Below are 7,419 nucleotides of genomic sequence, written 5' to 3'. Positions count from 1 at the left end.
ACATAATCCAGTTTACACCTTAAAAATATCATTCTGCAATATGATGCCACTTCCAACCCACCAAAATGGCTAAAATTAAAAAGACAGACAATATCAACTGTTGAGATGTGGAGCAACTGGAACTCTTACACACTGCTGATGGGGGGAGAGATTGGTATGAATACAATAATTGGGAAACTAATTGGCTGTATCTCTAAAGCTGAACTTATATATATACCCCATGACCCACTGATTTCATTCCTAGATATACACTCAACAGATAGGCACACATATATTTACCAAAGGGTACGCACATGAGTGTCCATAATAGCCCTAAATGCTCATCAAGAGTAAAACAGGTACATGAATGTGATATTGTTATGTAATTGAACTATAGGGAACAAGTGCAAGCAAATTATAACAACACATAACAATGAGAATGAATTTCATAAATTTAGTGTTGAGCAGAAGCCATACCGAAGGTTCAACTGTCTAGTTCCATGTACACGAACATCATAAACAGGTCCAAATAAAATGAGGTGTTGGAAGTGAAGATAGTGGTTGGTTGCCCCCAAAGAGTCTAATGACTGGAAGGAGGGATGTAGGGGCCTTCTGGGGTACTATCGTATCGTGTTTCTTAATCTCAATACTGTTTACACACATGTGTTCAGTGAATTTCTCTAATTGTTGGGGCCTTCTGGGGTATTATCATATCCTGTTTCTTGATCTGGATACTGCTTACACACATGTGTTCAGTGACTTTCTCTATTATCTCTTTACTCTTGCTTCCCCAGGCCAAATGGGCCTTGAGCCCAGAGAGATGAAGAGTGTGGGAGAGTATTTACCCCTGGCCACTAGAGCACGGTCAACTTTTCTACTTACTATCACAGTGTTCTCAGGAGTGTTGAGCAGATGAGATTCATCCATTTTACAGGCCAGGACTTTGTTGTTAAGTGATCTGCCCAAAGTCCTGTGCCCTCATGGAAACCACCATTGTTTCCATTTCTCCATGTTGCCTGTCTGATTTGGAACAACTGGTTTCTCAGGCCCCCTTTTAGCTCTATGAATCCAAAATATTACATTTGCATTTGAGAATTTGAATTTTGAAACTAATTTAAGAAAATACAATGCTTTGACCATTATCCTTATTTATAGAGTCTTGTATATAATTATAATTTTTTAAAGCAATGTTGCTGATTAAGGGAATAAATATTATAAGCAAAAAAAAAAAAAAAGGAGAGAGACAGCGAGAGAGACTGGAGGCCCTTAAACTCTAGGGGAAGAAATGGTGGTTTTTTTCATTGTCAGATTTTCTCAGCCCCATTGCATGGACATATGGAACTGTGTGTGATATTTTTACTCTAACCACAAAATTTCATGAATTTTCAGTCACTGAATAATAAAATAAATCAACATTCTAGGTGAAAAGATGGAAGCAATTTTGAGGGTAAAAATATTTCCTTGAGAATTTCTTGAGAATCTAAGACTTTGACCACATTCGCTGGGACTGAGCCCTTAGAATGAAAGAGTAGGTCACTGTGTCCCCATAGGCCATAGGATGGGGAACCAGTGGCCAACAATCTGAGATCAATTTAGTCAACTGCAGCTAATAGCTAAACATTGTTAATAGGCAAATAAGAGAGTTCTCTTTCTGCCCTGTAGAAGAGAATATGACGTGTGGGCCCATCAAGGAAACTAGCATTGGCTGAGTGCCTCTTGGGTGGGCCCTCTGCTATCCTGTTATTTGTTACCTAAACAAGTAGAGGCTGTTTACAAAGGACCTTATGGGTATGGAAATGGAGTTTGACTTTCTTCCTAACCATGCAAGAGATTTAAGAAAGGGAGTGATCCGGTCAGATTGACTGATTGATTGGTTTTTCTGTGAAGAGCTCCTTTATTGCCTGAGGGACTCTGGCTCCATACTGAAGAAGGGGTTTATTTGGGTGAAGGGATTGGTGGCTTTCAATTTCAAGCTCTGGTTCTCAGTCTTCGGGTACATGTGCATGAATCGCTGCAGCGAGGGTGCACCAGGTTAGGGCCCCACGCACTTTGCCTTCCGGACCAGGGACAGATTCCAGGCCCCACGGGGTGAAGCTGCTGAAACTGGCTGGCTGTGGCTCCAGTCAAGCCGTCGAAGTCCCGTTCCAGCGCCTCCGGGTTTTCCACCAGTTCCTGCTCCTCTCGCTGTGGTTTTCGTGCCTCCCCAACTCCTCTGCCTTCTCTTCTGTCACCAGCTATCCCACGAAGCCGGGCAGCACCACCACCTCCTCGCCACGTAGACTGCGGCCCCGAAACGACGCTTCCAGTGCGTCGGGACCCTGGCAGATGCATGGCTGGGCGGAAGAGGCGCCCCAAGGAGGTGGGCGGGTTCACCCGGACCTCGCCGGGCAGAAGGTGCAGCGAGACGAGGGCGGGGTCGGCCAGGGCATCAGGGCGCAGGTGGACGCAGCGCTTGGCGATGGCTTCCTCTCGCTGTTCGCCATAGTCCGTCGCGACTCCGTAGCTCGCAGGCCAGCTTTATTTTTTTGAAAGATAAATGGATCTGTTGTTCCCCCACTTCTAGGAGTGTCGCTCCAGTCCTGACTCCTGGTGGCAGGGCAAGAGTGATAAGAGGAGAGAACGGAGCCAGGAAGAGTCGTTAGGGAGCCCTTTTGCATAGTCTGGCGACAGATTCCCAGCCAGTACACCCGTGAAGCATCAACATCACCCTTTTCCCGTCCTTTCTGCTATCATTGTCATTTACAGTGTCACTGTATATTTATATTTCAAATGGCATTGACGTTCTTAATGTCACTGCACATTTTTACTTCTCTATGTGTTATTACCTCCACCATATGTGGTTGCTAGTTTTGCCTTCGACATTTATATGGTCGCCTTACGTGCTTCCTTCTCATCAAGCCCTGAGAAGGAGAAGGATATTATCATTCCTAAAATATAATTTGGGCAGTCATATCCTAGTGGGGTTGAGTAGCTTGCCCAGGGTCTTCTTTCAGACTGGAAGGTCTGGAGGGTGACTGCTCAGGATTCTGTGATCTCATCATCACCTCCAGTTTGAAGATGGGGCTAAGTAAGGGCAAGTGCTCACCATCCTCCATGATGGATATAGAGATATGAAGACTGTTCACTGGGGACATTGTCCATCATAGATCTTTGAGATGATGGATAGAGGTAGAAAGAGAGAGAAAAGGAATTATTATAACATGGTCCCAACTTGCCATGTGAGGGAGCTGAAGGATGAAGGAGCTGGCAGAAGGTAGCAAAAACCTGGACACCTTCATTGCACGTAGATTCTGATTTTACCGGTGGGGAGACAAAGGTCCAGGGAAGGGAGGTAAATTATAACAATGTTGTTGCTGTTTAGTCGCTAAGTCCTGTTCGACTCTTTTGCAACCCCATGGACTGTAGCCCGCCTGGCTCCTCTGTCTGATTCTCCAGGCAAGAATACTTGAGTGGGTTACCATTTCCTTCTCCAGGGGATCTTCCCTACCCAGTGATCAAACCTGCATCTCCCGCACTGGCAGGCAGATTCTTTACCCCTAGCACCACCAGGGAAGCCCTTATGGATGTTATCTCTTCCAGTTCTTGCAGGAATCCTATGTAGGAGTTACTGCTTTTCTATGGGTGCTATAACAAGCCCATGGTCTCAAACAATAGAAATGCATTATCTCAAGTTCTGGAGTCCAGAAGTCCAAAATCAAGGTAATGGCAGGGTTCTCCCCTTCTAGAGGCTTTAGATGAGGAAGGACTCTTCTTTGCCTCTTTGGGTTTCTGATGGCTTCAGGCGTTCCATGGCTTGTGGGCTGCGTAACTCCAGTTTCTGCCTTCATCTTTGCCTCTGTGTCTCAAATCTCCCTCACCCTTTCTCTTAAAGGACATTTGCCATTTGATTTATGATCTGCCTAGTTAATCCGGGATTATCTCATCCTGAGATCCTTTATATAACTGCATTTGCAAAGATCTTTTTTTTTTTCCAAATAAGGTTTTATGTTTTGGGGCCATGATTCAACCCACTACAGTGAGATAGCATCATCATCTCCATTTTACCACAGGGGACCCTGATGCTCAGACAAGTTAAGAGATGTCCTCAAGGCCACATAGCTACAGATGGCTCTTTGTAATGCATTATGTTTAATAGCAGAAATGGTATTAACGACCAACCCACAGATAGCACTTATGTATATTAATTCAGTTAATCCTCGCAAAAACTCTATGAGGAGGCACGTGTTATCATAATCCCCAATTTAGAGAGGAGGAAACTGAGAAACAGAGAGGTTGGTTAATTTTCTCACGGTCACACAGCCAGGTACTTTGGCTCCATCTGTGCTCTCGTCCACTCAGAAACTGCCATATAGCCTCCTCTGCAGACACGAAAGGTCACCACGCAAACCACTGTTAGAGATGTTTTCAGTGGTGACTGGAAAGTCTCAAAAGGGGGTTTTGAGAAGGGTCCCTAAGATCTAGTGGGGGAGATAGACTATGTGCTCAGTCACTTCAGTAGTGTCCGACTCTTTGTGATCCCCTGGACTGTAGTCCACCAGGGTCCTCTGTCCATGGGATTCTCCAGGCAAGAATACTGGAGTGGGTTGCCATTTCCTTCTCCAGGGGATCTTCCCAACCCAGGATTGAGCCCGCATCTCTTTCATCTCCTGTATTTCCAGGCAGGTTCTTTACCACTGAACCACCTGGGAAGCCCCAGACAGACAGACTGTAGGCAAGATTACAGATCCATGGGACTATGCCAACCCCCGGGGTACGGGGGACACCGCTCTGGACATGGCAGGCCTCAGTTCCTGTCTCTGGGCTCTCACCTCCTGGCTAGTGGTCCCAAGGCGAACCTCCCTGTGCCTTTGTCCTGCACTTCTCTGCTTATGGCACAGTCCTCCTGAGAGTCAGTCAAGCTAGCAACGGCGTGCTCTCTCTCTTCTTTGCTCCCCACCTCCCCCCCTTTGTGCATCAGTTAGTGTCCAGCTCCCTGTGGATTCTGTCTCCTTGTTCCCTAAGTCCTTGCTGTCCCATGAACAGCTGTAGCTCATTGTGGGATAGGAATGGCAGCACATCTAAACTCTCTGGATTCCTCCATCCTTCCCCTGGCTGCCTGCAGAGTGGTCTTCCTGCAGCCCTCCCCCGGAAGGGCTGAGCATTCATTTGCTGAGCAAACCTGTGTTGGTTACCTTCTCTGTGTCAGGAACCAAGGAGACAGATATGGCCAAAGCAACCCTGTTCTCCGTCCTCATGGGACTTCCATTTGGGTGAGGGCATCAGCTAAATAAAGTCAGGAAAGCAAATTAAATAATAAATAGTTATGATTAAAGGTATGAAAGAAAGACAAAGGGGTGAGAAAGAATAATGCAGTGGGTGGGGTGGAGGCCATATTTTATTTTAGACAGTTGATTTTTTTCTTTTTTTGGCTTTACAGCATTCAGGATCTTAGTTCCCTGACCAGGGATTGAACCCTTATCCCCTGCATTTGAAGTACAGAGTCTTAACCACTGGACTGCTAGGGAAATTCCAGAAAGTATTTGATATAGGGTTTCAGGAAGGTGCTGAGGAGAATCTGGAAGAGTCTTGTGATACCTGAGCCAGATAATGTGGGTACAGTGCTTAGTAAGGGAGCAGTAAATGTTAGTCATTGTCATTCATGGATTACTTCACTCAGCAAACATTTTCTGAAGGCTAATTGTTATACTGGCTTCCCTGATGGCTCAACAGGTAAAGAATCTGCCTGCTAATGCAGGAGATGTGGGTTCGATCCCTGGTCTGGGAAGATCCCCTGGAGAAGGAAATGGTAACCCACTCCACTATTCTTCCCTAGATAATCCCACGGACAGAGAAGCCTGGCAGGCTACAGTCTGTGGGATCTCAAAAGAGCTGGACACAACTTATCAAGTAAAAAGCAATTGTTACACGTGTGTGCACAGCCCCTGGTGGTCTCAGTCTCAAGTGGAGAATTATAGGGGCCCTCTCAAACCCACTAGCATTCTTACTTTTGCCATGCAGATAAGTTAAGTCAAACACATCTATAGCCAAAGTGGGGATTAATTCTGTTTTCTTCTCCAACACTTCACAAAAGATAAGTGTCTCAGAGGCTCCGCTAATGAATTCTACTATTTTCTCCTCAGTCTTATCTTAGGTATAGATGTCTGCACATTACCTCACTTCCAGGCTGTCTCAGAGGGTTTTGATTTTGCAGTTGCCCTGGGGTGGCCTCTGGTCTCTGAACGTAAGGAGAGCCAGAGGGTCTTTTGGGGAAAATGCAGAAACAGCCTCCAATTTTGAATAGGACCAGGCTCTTGTGCTTGCATCCCCCTAACTTACAAACACTTGGGATTCTTGAATCTCTGTCCTCAAATCACCATTTTCTGGACCATCAACTTGTTCTGGGAGCATCCCTGGGGATTTCTGGACCACAGGCCCTGGAATGATAGGCATTTGGCAAACGTTGCTCACCTTGGGATTTTGGGAAGCTGCTCGAAAGCTATATCTTGTATACATTGACCGTGGAGTCCATTAAAGAGTTGCTAGTCCCTATGAAGTGGTTTGGTAGTGATTTAGTCACTCAGTTGTGTCCAACTCTTTGACCCCATGGACTGTGGCCCACCAGGCTCCTCTGTCCATGGGATTCTCCAGGCAAGAATACTGGAGTGCGTTGCCATTTCCTTCTCCAGTGAAATGGTTTAGTTCAGTTCAATACACATTTACTGAATACCTTCTCTGGTGTGGTCCCCATCCATGGGATGCCCCTGATGAAAAGGGAAGATGAGGAGGTGTCTGTTGTGGTGGCCCAGCCTGGGACCAAGGATGGTGGAGGTCATCAAGATGCCTTCTGGGAAGAGATGTGGTCTATGTGGGATAGATAATGCCTCCTCCCCAAATTCATGACAACTGGGAACCTCAGAATGTGACCTTGGTTGGAAGTAGGGTCTTTGCAGACGTAATAAGTTAAGGATCAGGATACGATCATACGAGTTAGGGTAAGCCCCAAGTCCAATAAGAGGCAGAGGAGGACATGCAGAGGAGGCTGTGTGATGATGGAGGCAGAGATTGGAGCAAGGCAGCTACCGGCCAAGGAATGGCAGTGTTTTCCAGGAGCCCCTAGAAGCTGGAAGAGATGAGGCAAGATTCTTCCTTAGAGCCTTCAGAGGGAGCCCAGCCCTGCCGATACCTTGATTTTGGATTTCCAGCCTCCAGAACGTGGGGGAACAAATTTCTGTTGTTAGAACCTGCTGAGTTGGTAGAGTTTGTTATGGCAGGCTTGGGAACCCCTGGGAGCCAACACAGTGTCTGAGCTGAGTCCTGAAGGAGGTATCAGAGCCTTGCCCTCATTCCCACACTCTTTTCCCAGGTTGGAGCACATGCAGTTGGGAAAACTCCGTTGGTCAGTGACAGCAGGAGCCTCATTCACCTCCATACCACTGTGCCTGCATGTAGGGGTTTCTGCTC

The 7,419-nt window shown here is 46.4% G+C and overlaps 1 pseudogene; it reads right to left on the bottom strand.

Moving 5' to 3' along the window:
• Window positions 1-1,961: 1,961 nt before the first annotated feature.
• On the bottom strand, window positions 1,962-3,120 carry LOC120879133 (annotated as a pseudogene).
• Window positions 3,121-7,419: the final 4,299 nt, after the last annotated feature.

This window comes from Oryx dammah, unplaced genomic scaffold (assembly GCF_014754425.2).
Source record: "Oryx dammah isolate SB20612 unplaced genomic scaffold, SCBI_Odam_1.1 HiC_scaffold_19, whole genome shotgun sequence".
NCBI classification, from domain to species: domain Eukaryota; kingdom Metazoa; phylum Chordata; class Mammalia; order Artiodactyla; family Bovidae; genus Oryx; species Oryx dammah.
This window is presented reverse-complemented; position numbering and strand designations above follow the sequence as displayed.